The sequence below is a fragment of the Dermacentor albipictus genome, chromosome 1, assembly GCF_038994185.2.
Source record: "Dermacentor albipictus isolate Rhodes 1998 colony chromosome 1, USDA_Dalb.pri_finalv2, whole genome shotgun sequence".
In the NCBI taxonomy this organism is placed as follows: domain Eukaryota; kingdom Metazoa; phylum Arthropoda; class Arachnida; order Ixodida; family Ixodidae; genus Dermacentor; species Dermacentor albipictus.
The window spans coordinates 278335446-278347847 of NC_091821.1; positions in this window are offsets into that span (position 1 = coordinate 278335446).

Below are 12402 nucleotides of genomic sequence, written 5' to 3' on the forward strand. Positions count from 1 at the left end.
TTTTAAATGCTTCCAGCAACCTAGTCGATGTCTACAATTAATTGGCTGCTTGATACCGTTGACAGGAACATCTTGCACAGAGCCACTGTGTTAAGAGAATGTGGAGGATCAGCATGGCAAGAACAACAGTAATAGGCAACCACAGCACCATGTGGGTGCATTGCATTGCCAGTTGCTGATGCCACCTACAGCAAAAAATTTACAGCGGCCGGGGGTACAGCACACGGTCCGGTCCCCCTCCGTTTTACTGCACTGTCGAAGCGGGATTTTCTGCATGAGTAAACTTTACGGCAATGGTTTGCCACAAGTGTGTGTTAAATGCCATGTAAACCATCTGATCTGGATCAAGCTCAAACAATTATTTTCACCATTGAAGCGTAGTTAAAGCATGACTAGCCCTGCGTCATTACGTCAATGGCGCGGAGTAAGCCCTGAAAAAGAAAGTGCTTGTGCGAACGAAATGCGCGTCGGTGTGAAGATTTTTTTTTTTTTCTGCCTTCAGCACATTTTGAATGTCACTAAGGCAAAATATTGTTACAAGGCATGAGGCGTTTACTTAGAAGGCTCGGCGCTAAAGCACTAGATGGGGCAACGCCAAGGAGGTTTAAAAAAATAATTCTGGAGTGGAGATGGTGCCCTGGAATTGAAGCCGGCTGCTGCCATCTTACTAAGGGAATCAACATTAGGATGTGGCGGAGTAGAGGAAGCGTTTTCGCTTTCGGCGGTTTTGAAACGGCCAATTTTGCCATGCAGATGATTCTTGATGTGTCTGTCTGCGTCACTCGTTTTAGGATCAAAATTGAATGTCTTGACAACTTGTTTTTGGGAGACCGCGATATGACGACTAAGCCACTGGCAATATTCTAGCCCGAAACAAGCTTTTATTTTTCAGTCACTCCAGAATTTATTATCACAGAGCAAGAGCAGCTGCACTGCCACTATTCTCCACCTAGTTCAGCACGCTTTTAACAATGAAGTAAAGGAAAGCGCTGGCTTCACCTCTGCTGGTAAGAATCTGCAGGAGTTGGCACTCCAGAATTTTTCGTAAAACCTCCTTGGGCGATGCCGCCAGACCGAAAGCAAAGTCCTCGTCTTCCTTACCTGTGCTACATGGGCGAGGTTAATGCCATTAAAAGTTTGACCTAAAGTTTCTTAATGTCATTATATTTTTATTGCTGCTACATGCACATACGTAATTACATTAAACATTGCAATGGCGATAGCTGCTGTGAAACGGTCAAGTTTGCTTGCCATTCATGATACAATAAAAAAACAGTTATCTAGGGAGCAGATGTTTAAGAAATGGCGTGGGGAACATTAATAGGTGTATTGTATGTAGTTTACTTCAGGAAGGTCACTGTTGCACCCAGCCGTAAACTGTTTGAAGCCAAAGCTAGCTCGACGGCCAATCCACAGTGTAGTCGAAGCACTGGAATTGGAAAAATGGCGCTCACAGCTTCCAAGCTCTCAAGCAGCGATCCTGAAGAATTTGACTGTGTGCACTAGTTCTGGCGTATGTGCTTCTTCGATCCAAACATCGTCGAGAAATTCGAAGGCTTCGGTACGAGCCAACAAGGCATGGAGCCGCCGCCGTGCAATCGAACAGCTTCTCCTGGCTACGGCGCTCACGCTTGGTACTCAAGCCATGGGCGTCTTGCGCTGGAGTTTGAGGTATTGGCGGCGAGGAGTTACGGAGTCGCCATCTATCGGAAGCGCCTCGCTGGCGTAGTATGAGGGATCACGTGGCGCGCTCCTCATAGGTTTTGCTGTCAGCGCTCACTGAAAACACCACGCGCGAGCTCTCCCGGACATTTCTGTAAGTACCTTCGAAACGAGAGAAGTTTCTTACTGTCTAAATAATAATCTTGGGCAAACTGAAAGCACACAATCGCTTACAGACGCTATCTCTTTACCGAATACGTGCAGCGAACGCCACTGCGCGCGGTCGCCGCGATGGAGTCTCCCGAACCGGCTTCTTGCGTGAAAGGTAGGTAAACGCTGGGAGCAAACTATGTGAAATATGTTCTTATAGTGTTTGTAAAACTAAATGGAGTGTAATAGAACGAAGCCTCAATGCAGCGATCGCGCAGATTCGCAGCGACCGACTGCGCGTCTGCATGCTTGTCCGCGCACTGTGTCGCTGTCGCCGCGCGCGCGTTTTCGCACCGTGTCATGAGCTTTAGGCCGCAGAATATGAGCATTTGACAGTATGCAAGCAACCATTGTTGCGTGGGCGCTATCAGAGCTGTTCAAAAATAATTTAATTGTAGAGACTTCGACGCCTACGAGGATTGTGATGTGCCGTCGCGACGATTCAATCTTTTTTTTTTCTTTTTCTTCTAAGCTCTTCGACCTTTCAATACTATTTCTCGAGTTGCGTCGCACTGTATGTTTATCGGTGTTCTCAGCGTGCAATTTCCCGCTGCTCCTTTTTTGTAATCCAGTGCGTTAATTCATAACACAAACGTGACCATATGCCATGCTTTTTTTTTTAATGTGCTTCTTACCGCTGCCTTTCCACTCCACTGAACTTGCCAGTATCTATAGCATCGACAAGTTCATAGACCAAACCGTCATGACAGTAGTCGGGCAGCGGACTCGGGCGAGAGTCTCGGTGCGCGTTTTCAGAACATCGCAGACCGGGCGCCGTAGCAGAAATCTTCCTCGCGTCTGTGCTTGCTGCATACCCGAGTTGTAGCCGATGACTGTTTGCCGGTTTTATGTTTCGCGAGCCAAACTTCACGCAGCTTCTTGTCCTGCGGCTACGTGTGAATAAGGCTGACACCGGCCTCCGTTACGTGCGTCCGGCCCTGCGGCACCGAGCAGTAGCCTACCATGTCGCGCGCCTTCAAAGGTAGCCACTACCTATTGTAGTGCTTTCAAGCGTTGTAAAGGAGACACTCGAAGCGGGAAAATTTCGCCACTAAATGAGGACCCCAGCGTACGAGGGAATTTAAACTCGTTTTCGGCTCGCTTCGGCGCGCCCGAAGCAGCCGACGCGGCCGCTATGTCCACGTGATCCCTCCTAGCACGTCACGTCGACGGTGGCGCCAGCTTTTCCAGTGGTGGACCTCGAGGCCATATGTAGCGGCGCCTGGTGGCGGCGCGGGAAGCGACATCTGGGTCGTACCAGCTTGGGTCGTATATTGAGCCCTGACTGTGGCGAAGCACGTATCTAGGCCGAGTTTTGCGTCGATTCGCACTTTTTTATGCCCTGTTGCAAGTGTGAAAAGGCTCGTCACTTCTCGCAGACCTCGCCGACCATGCTGCGAGCGCGCCGCAGCCTATGGGCGTATTGCGCTGGAGTTTGAGGTATAGTAACGGCGCGGGAAACGACATCTGGGTCGTACCAGCTTGGGTCGTATTGAACCCTGGCTGTGGCGAAGCACGTTTCTAGGCCGAGTTTTGCGTCGATTCGCACTTTTTTCTGCCCTGTTGCGAGTGCGAAAAGGCTCGTCACTTCTCACAGACCACGCTGCGAGCTCGCCGCAGCCTATAGTTTAACGAAAACGGACTCTCCGTGTGCCGTGGGGCGTAATGCTAGGAGCAGAAGGAATCGGTGACGCCGATCCGGAGAGAGCTAGCCCAGCCTCGAAAAGGCGTCACCGTCATTACTTCTGCGTCGTGGGCTGCCATGAACAAGAAGGCCTGAATCCCACATCATATTCTGCCGTTTTCCTTCAAGGCCTCACGAAGTGGAGCGTCTGGCGCGCTGCATAGCTGCAGTTCGTCGCGCTGAGTAAGCGAAACTTCGCGCCATGCTGACTGCTTCGCCTGTCTTGAAGCTTGCTTGATTATCTGCGTTCTAATGTTCGGTCTTTTGCACCTACAGTCCCGACAGCAGACCGACATAGCAGCAGGCATGGCTGGTAATTCACGATTCGAGACCCGGCCACAGCGACAATTAACAATTCAACCGATGCGAAGTGGTGAAGTGACCAGGTGTGTGCAAATGAGCACAAATGGTCGGGCTCATTCGATGACAATTCACTACTCCACTACGAGCAGCACAGGTTAAGAGAGTTAAATGCGCTTATCCTTGATCTCAAGCCAGCACGTTGAGGCAACGCAGCAAGGCACTATTGATTGCAGCACATCGATGTTCGAGCGCTGTCATTAAAACCTACATCAAGCGAGCGGCGCACGAGCTCGCACTGCAGCGCGATGCGCACGTACGTGCGAGCTCATATGCATTGCATCAGTTATTACCAGTTACTAAAAGGGACAGATGGCCGCTACTACAAGGCAGGCATAACTACTTGTTTAGCGGCATGCAGTCAACAAAGATTGCAGGAGGCCCGTCGTTTCGCGGCATGTCGAAAGACCGCTGCCGTCGCGGCGCGTACGATCGTGCGCTCGAGCAGTTCGTACATCGCGGCGCGTACCGTCGTGTGCTCGAGCAGTTCCGTACACATGATGCCTGCTTATCGCTGCTGTGGATTCATTTATAGCAAGCATTTCCTCGCGTTTGTGCGCCTGAATCTAGCAGCTAGCGTGCATCATCATCATCATCAGCCTGTTTACGCCCACTGCAGGGCGAAGGCCTCTCCCATATTTCTCCAACAACCCCGGTCATGTACTAATTGTGGCCATGCCGTCCCTGCAAACTTCTTAATCTCATCCGCCCACCTAACTTTCTGCCGCCCCCTGCTACGCTTCCCTTACCTTGGAATCCAGTCCGTAACCCTTAATGACCATCGGTTATCTTCCCTCCTCATTACATGTCCTGCCCATGCCCATTTCTTTTTCTTGATTTCAACTAAGATGTCATTAACTCGTGTTTGTTCCCTCACCCAATCTGCTCTTTTCTTATCCCTTAATGTTACACCTATCATTCTTCTTTCCATAGCTCGTTGCGTCGTCCTCGATTTGAGTAGAACCCTTTTCGCAAGCCTCCAGGTTTCTGCCCCGTAGGTGAGTACTGGTAAGACACAGCTATTATACACTTTTCGCTTGAGGGATGATGGCAACCTGCTGTTCATGATCTGAGAATGCCGGCCAAACGCACCCCAGCCCATTCTTATTCTTCTGATTATTTCCGTCTCATGATGCGGATCGGCAGTGACTACCTGCCCTAGCGTGCAAACCTTACCTAAAGTTCCATTTCGTACGCGACTCCAGGCACGTAACCAGGGGGGGCCCGCCCCTTCCCCCGAAATAAAGTGGCATACCTCCCCCCCCCCCTCCCCACCAACGCCACCACTCCTCACACATTCCTAAAGCGCCGCCAGATCAATGTTGAGACTTCGCAGCTGATCATCGGTCAGCATTATGCTGCCTTTTTCACTCCTTTTAGATGGCGGTAGTTATCGACATCTCTTGTAATGTGAAGGACAGTTTTCTCGTAGATTCCGCATCCGCGCGATTAACGCGAGATGCGTTCAGTTGTCACCATCTATTCAACCGCCACGCGCATAGCTGTTGCTTTTGTTAGTTCAACCTTCTTTGTTTAGGCTGATCCTAGGACCAGGAGAGGGATGCGGCTGTTACTCAGCTGGCCTGTACTCTCATGGAACGAGTTGCGGCCGGAGAAAACGCCAATTTCGTTTAATTTATCCCTTTGCTTCATTATTTCCTTGATTACGGCTCGCCGCGACGCTGGCAGATGTCCGGAACCATACAGACGTGATATGGGTTAGATAAGGTGGGAAATAAAATAATGTGAAAGAGCGTCCACCATGGAACCCTGCAATAACCCTTTTAAACCCATAAGCAAGATGACTGTCGCCCGTTACCTCGTCTGTTTTTCCCTAACTGTATAGCACTTTTCCTGCAAAATTGGCAACTGGAAACAAAAATCGCAAGGAAATGAGAAATTAAGCGATCTACTAAGGGAGAGGGCCAAGGCAACAACGAAACTGCAAGCAAAAGCGAATAATAAAAAAGTTAACCGATGTTTATGAGAATATTTATGGATCAAAATCTTTTTATTTAAAAAGGAAGTAGAGAAAAAACGCCGCCGGAAGTGGAGAACAATTGTTTTGAATGACGCTTCTACAGTTATCGGTCGAACTCCCTCACGTAGCCACTTCTCTGCTGTGCTTATGTGGGTGTTTTTCTAACCTTTCGCGGTGAGCGCAGTACGTCTAGAATCGCAGAGTCCTGCGCTCTACGCGGTTGTATGGGACTGGCGGCCGCACAGCGTTACGCAATTCGCGGAACTGTCAAAACTGATCAACAAGGCGAAAATAACTGATATTCGAAACTATAACATGAGAAAGACTGAAGAAGCCGTAAAAAATGAACGCAGCCTGAAATCAGTAAAAAAGAAACCTGGCATAGGACAAACCATGATGTATGCACTAAACGATAAGAAGGATAATATTTTTTTTTATTTATTTATTTACAAATACTGCAGGCCCTATTCGGGCCCAAGCAGGAGTGGTTACATCAATAGTAACAAACAAGGCTTGAAATAATAACAAAAAAAAACAGAATACAGAACAATAATAAAGATATATAGAATATAATATACAGGAACATCAGCCTTTGAAATTTAGACCTATGAACATGAATACGATATAGGAACAACAAGTACTGACAAACCATGTACACACAACAGGTCACTCAATTCAGCATTTTCACCTAATTTTATTACAAAACACAGACAATGATTAATTAATTTCTTTCCCTATGTGCATGCTATTAATCAAAAGAAAAACCATTCACAAGATGAACAAACGATTGTGTGGTATTAGCACTAACTATTTCTTGTGGTAATTTATTCCACAATGAAATAGCATGAGGAAACAGGGAATATTGATGCATGCTAAGGTGACTGAATGGTTGCCTAACTGTTTTGTTTTGTTGTGTACGGGCAAAGCGTATTGACGGCTCGGTTATGTGACGTTCGCGCTGTATGTTAAAGTGACCATGGTAAAGCTGATAAATAAATTTTAATCTGGATACCATTCTGCGATGATCGAGTTTTTTCAGCTTCGCTTTGTCTCGAAGAACTGATACGCTCGAGAAGCGCGAATAGGTAGAATAAATGAACCTCAAGGCCATGTTCTGCACCCTTTCTATTTTTTTTAATTAAATATTGCTGATACGGACTCCAGATTAGGTCCGCATATTCTAATTTTGGCCTAATGATAGCTTTGTATGCTGTTAACTTTACAGCAGGTGACGCATGACGTAGTTTTCGTTTTAAAAATGCCAGCTTTTTCAGTGCGTTACTGCAAACATTATCTATATGAGGTTCCCAACTCAAATTACTTGTGAGTGTAACACCCAAATACTTCACCTGGTTAGTTTTTTTAATATAAGCATTTTTAATGGTGTAAGTAAATTGTAAAGGTTCTTTTTTGTTACTAAATGTTATGCTTGCCGTTTTCGAAGTATTGAGTTTCAAGCCCCATTTATCACACCATGCACTGATTGATTGCAATGCATCATTTAGTCTGACTTGATCAGCGTGTTGATTTATGCTGGAATAAAGGACACAATCGTCCGCAAACAGTCGGATCTTTACAGGAGGTTGCACTGAAAAATAGATGTCGTTGATATAGACCAGAAACAACAATGGACCGAGCACCGACCCTTGTGGTACTCCTGAGTGTACATCTAGTGTATCAGAGATGCAGTCGTTAACGGCCACGTATTGTTTCCTTGAAGCTAAGTAACCTGCTATCCAGCGAACAATGTTGGCTTCAATACCAATAGCATGCAGTTTCGTTACTAAATCATCATGTGGAACAACGTCGAACGCTTTTGAAAAGTCTAAAAACACTGCGTCAATCTGACCCTTCAAATTTAGGGAATTTACGAAATCATCGGTTATCTCGGCTAGCTGAGTTGCAGTGGACAGACCGGACCTAAAGCCATGTTGATTGTCATGAAGCAGTTGGTTATTTTCTAGATGTATCATAATCGCCTTAAATATAATATGTTCTAACATACAAATTGTGGATGTTAGGGAAACTGGTCTGTAGTTGTTTAATTCTAATGGTGATCCAGTCTTGTGAATTGGGACTATCCTTGCGGAGCGCCAGTCATCGGGTATCACACAAGATTCTAACGAGACTGTATATATTTTATACAAATACTCTGCTACCCAGGTCGCATATCTGTTAAGAAACACGTTTGATATTTCGTCAGGACCGGGTGATTTTTTTATATCAAGTGTACGCAAAAGGTGAAGAATGCCCTCTTTGCTTAAGTTTACTTCAGGCATCGGTTCAAGAAGTGCATAAGATGGCAAATGTGCGTGTGACGCCGTCAGCGTGAAAACGGACTGGAAGAATGCGTTGAATTTTTCAGAAATTATGGAGGGGTCATCGATGATTACGCCCGATTCTTTTATTTCTGTGATACCGCTTTTATCTTTAGACAAATAACGCCAAAATTTTTTGGGTTGTTCTAACATGAAAGAGGACAGAGTGCAGGAAAAAAATTGGTTTCTTGCTGCGTGCACTTTTTCCTGAAATGTTTGTACAAGACTTGGAAGCTGTTGTTTGTCACCACGTTTGCGACAGCGTTTAATCTTGCGTTTTAGATGAATCAAATCACGATTCATCCATGGGTAGTCCCTGTTGACACGTTTCTTTTTTAAAGGCACATAACTGCGCTCACAATGAAATATCATTTCTTTAAAACATGACCATAACTCCTTAACATCTGTTATTTCATTAAAATATGGGAACATGGATTCCATATAGCTGACTACTGCATTGTCATCCGCGTGCGTGTAGTCCCTGATAAAAATGTCAGAAGGCTTGACGCGTGATCGTGAGCCAGAAATAGGACATGTTAACACGAGTAACTTATGATCAGATATCCCATCTCTGATACTAACAGAGCAGTTTGGGAGCGAACTGCTTGCAAACGCAAGGTCGAGAATAGAAGAAGAATTGGAAATCCTGGTAGTTTCGGAAACAAGTTGGTTTAAGGAAAAGGTAAACGCAGTTAGTAGTAGAGGCTCAGCATTTTTAGAATCCTTGCCGTCGTGGGAAAGACTGGACCAATTAATGCCGGGTAAGTTGAAATCGCCAGTGATAAGGATGTTTGAGCGTGAATTGGTATTTCGCAGCAAGTTATCATATAGTGCTTCTATATACTCAGGGGGAGCATTCGGAGGACGATAGACACCACCCAAAGTTATATTCTTATCGAAAAATTTCAATTTGCACCATATGCTTTCGTGATTGTTGATACCATCTAAGCGAGTAAATTTAATGTTTTTTATCGCAATTGCAACTCCGCCACCACGTGATCCTCTGTCTCTACGGATTAGTGTGTAGGAAGATGGAACTATTTCACTATTTTGCACATCTGAATGTAGCCAGGTTTCTGTAATCACTAAAACATGTGGCTGATAAGTCAAAATTACATCTTCAAGTAACTGTACCTTATTAAGAACGCTGCGTGCATTGAGTGAAACAAGCCGGAGCGTCTTGCTAGACACTTGTCATTTCTTAGCACTCTGACGGGTGGTCGCACGAGTGGACTGAGAAGGCAACTGTTGGGATTTCGCAGACGCAGTGGATTGGGATAACTCTACTCTGCAATTTCTAAGTGTGTCCCATACATACAGCTTGCCATCGACTTTCAGCTTATCAAAAACTAGTGAAACTTTAGAACCACTGTCCTTTGCTTCAGCGGCAGACCGCCATAATTTCGCACGTATATCGCGAATCTTTTTAGAAAAGTCCTCCGAAATGGCTATTTCCGTACCTTTTAATTTGAAGCACGAAGACAGAACCTTAGTTTTGTCGATGTAGTTATAAAACCTCAAAATGATAGGACGCGGACGCTGTGTGTTTTTGGCGCCAATTCTGTGGATGCGCTCTATGGAATTGATTTCAACACCCAGGACGTTCTTGAAAATTTCTTCGTTTACTTTCCGTTCCAGTTCTTTTGAGTCTTCTCCATTTTTTTCTTTTACGCCATAAACCAAAATGTTGTTACGCCGACTTCTATTTTCGAGGTCTTCGACCTTTGCAGTTAACTCAAGAACTAGTTTGGTAGTGTTTCTGCAAGCTTCATCACACTTTTCCAACCTTTGCTCGCTTTTCTCGATTCGGCAAAGTTCTTGCTCAATAGTTGTAATCTTAGCTTGAATACCTTCGACCGTTGATTCAACCTGTTTCAAGTTTGTAGTCAGTGCGACTAGAGTCTTATTTGTCTTGGTTTGCTCTTTCAAAATTTTTTTCAGTAATTCACTGTTCAAGTGCGTCTCGGACTCAGAATCAGAAGGACCAGGGTTTAGTTCTACATCGCCGGAGGTTACTAGCAACAATCTGATCACATGCACGCAATCAAACAATAAACAGAGCAAACACTGGGGGCTTGGCAACACCGTCAATGTGACTGAATCGTCTCTAATAGAAGAAATTAAATATTTGTCACCAACCTGGACAAAAAGAATTGGGATAAGCATCCGTCTGCCAGCGGTGTCACCAAGCCCACTGAAAGAATCTTCCAACAGGCTCCGGTATTTATACTTGAATTCGCCAGTGTTCGATGATGTCACCGAGTTGATAAGATGACACGCCTGGTGCACATAGGGCGTCGGATCTTGAAGGTTGCTTGACGATGCCGCGATGATCCTGTCAGCTGGCGCATGCTCGTCAGAGGAAGCAATTTCCACGGCAGGGTTCCTTGATCCTACGGCGAAATGCGCCCACCAAGCAATCTGGACAAAAAGAATTGGGATAAGCATCCGTCTGCCAGCGGTGTCACCAAGCCCACTGAAAGAATCTTCCAACAGGCTCCGGTATTTATACTTGAATTCGCCAGTGTTCGATGATGTCACCGAGTTGATAAGATGACACGCCTGGTGCACATAGGGCGTCGGATCTTGAAGGTTGCTTGACGATGCCGCGATGATCCTGTCAGCTGGCGCATGCTCGTCAGAGGAAGCAATTTCCACGGCAGGGTTCCTTGATCCTACGGCGAAATGCGCCCACCAAGCAATCTGGACAAAAAGAATTGGGATAAGCATCCGTCTGCCAGCGGTGTCACCAAGCCCACTTGTTGTGCAATCGGTGTCACCAAGCCCACATATCATCAGCAATCTCGAAGATACAGTAAAAGCAGCGGAAAAATTCTAAGCTGACCTGTATACAGTACCTAGAGGAGTCACGATAGTTCACATAGAAACAGTAATGAACAGGATACAGAAACTCTCCTATAACTAGCAATGAGGTCAGAAGGGCCCTGCAAGACATGAAACGATGAAGAGCGGGAGGATAAGGTGGGATAACAGTCGATTTAATCAAAGATGGAGGAGACATAATGCTTGGAAAACTGGCGGCTCTTTATACGAAGTGTCTATCGACTGCAAGGGTCCCAGAAAACTGGAAGAATGCAGACATTATACTAATTCACAAAAAAAAGAGACGTTAAAGAATTGAACAATTATGGGACCAATAACTTGCTCCCAGTATTATATAAAATATTTACCAAAATAATCTCCAATAGAATAAGGTTGACACTGGATTTTGTCAACCAAGGGAACAGGCTGGCTTCAGGAAGAGATACTTTACAATGGATCACATCCATGTCATCAATCAGGTTATCGCGAAATCTGCAGAGTACAATAAGCCTCTCTATGTTGCTTATATAGATTACGAAAAGGCATTTGATTCAGCAGAGATATCAGCAATCGTAGAGGCACTACGTAATCAAGGAGTACAGAACGCTTACGTAAAAAGCTTGGAAAATTTTGCTACATGCGTGAGGTATTTGTTTGTTTGAACGAGGCGCGTGGGCGCCATCATTCCAGAAAAGAGGAGGAAGAACTGGGCTCGCGCTGTGAATCTAACCGGTCAGCGCATCAACCGTTGTAAATATAATCTGTAAATAGTTTCTCGTCTTACTGACTCGTCTTTCGCGTTAGAATATCGATCTACAGCTACCTTAATTCTACACAAGAAAAGCAGGGAGATACCTATAGAGAAAGGGGTCAGACAGGGAGCACAATTTCTCCAAAGCTATTTTCTACGTGCTGTTAGATATGGAGCTGTTTCCTGCGATTACTTCGAGTTCCCCAAACCACTTCGAGTCGCAGCACAGCTAATTGAGGAATGCCGAAGCAGGAAAGCACATTCCAGAGGAGCGGCCGAGCAAACAAGTTTAAGGCAACAAGTTCACGTGCCAACAAGTTCGTGCGCCGCCGGGATTAGCAGGTGGGCCTCGGACAATGGAGCATGAGCAGCCCTCCCCTTCTCCTCGTTAGAAGTGCATTGCCGGTCTGCGAGGCAAGACCGCAGAGAGCCGCCAGGTGTGACACCGCGACACGGGCGCCTACCATTGGCTGAAAGTGGCGTCATCGGAGCGGACTCTCCCATTGGTCAAACATGACGTGACTTACAGTGTTCGAAGGGTTTATAAGAAGCCTTCCAGAGAGACCTGAGCATTCTGGGACATTCCCTGATTCCCTGATTCACCTCTCTCGAA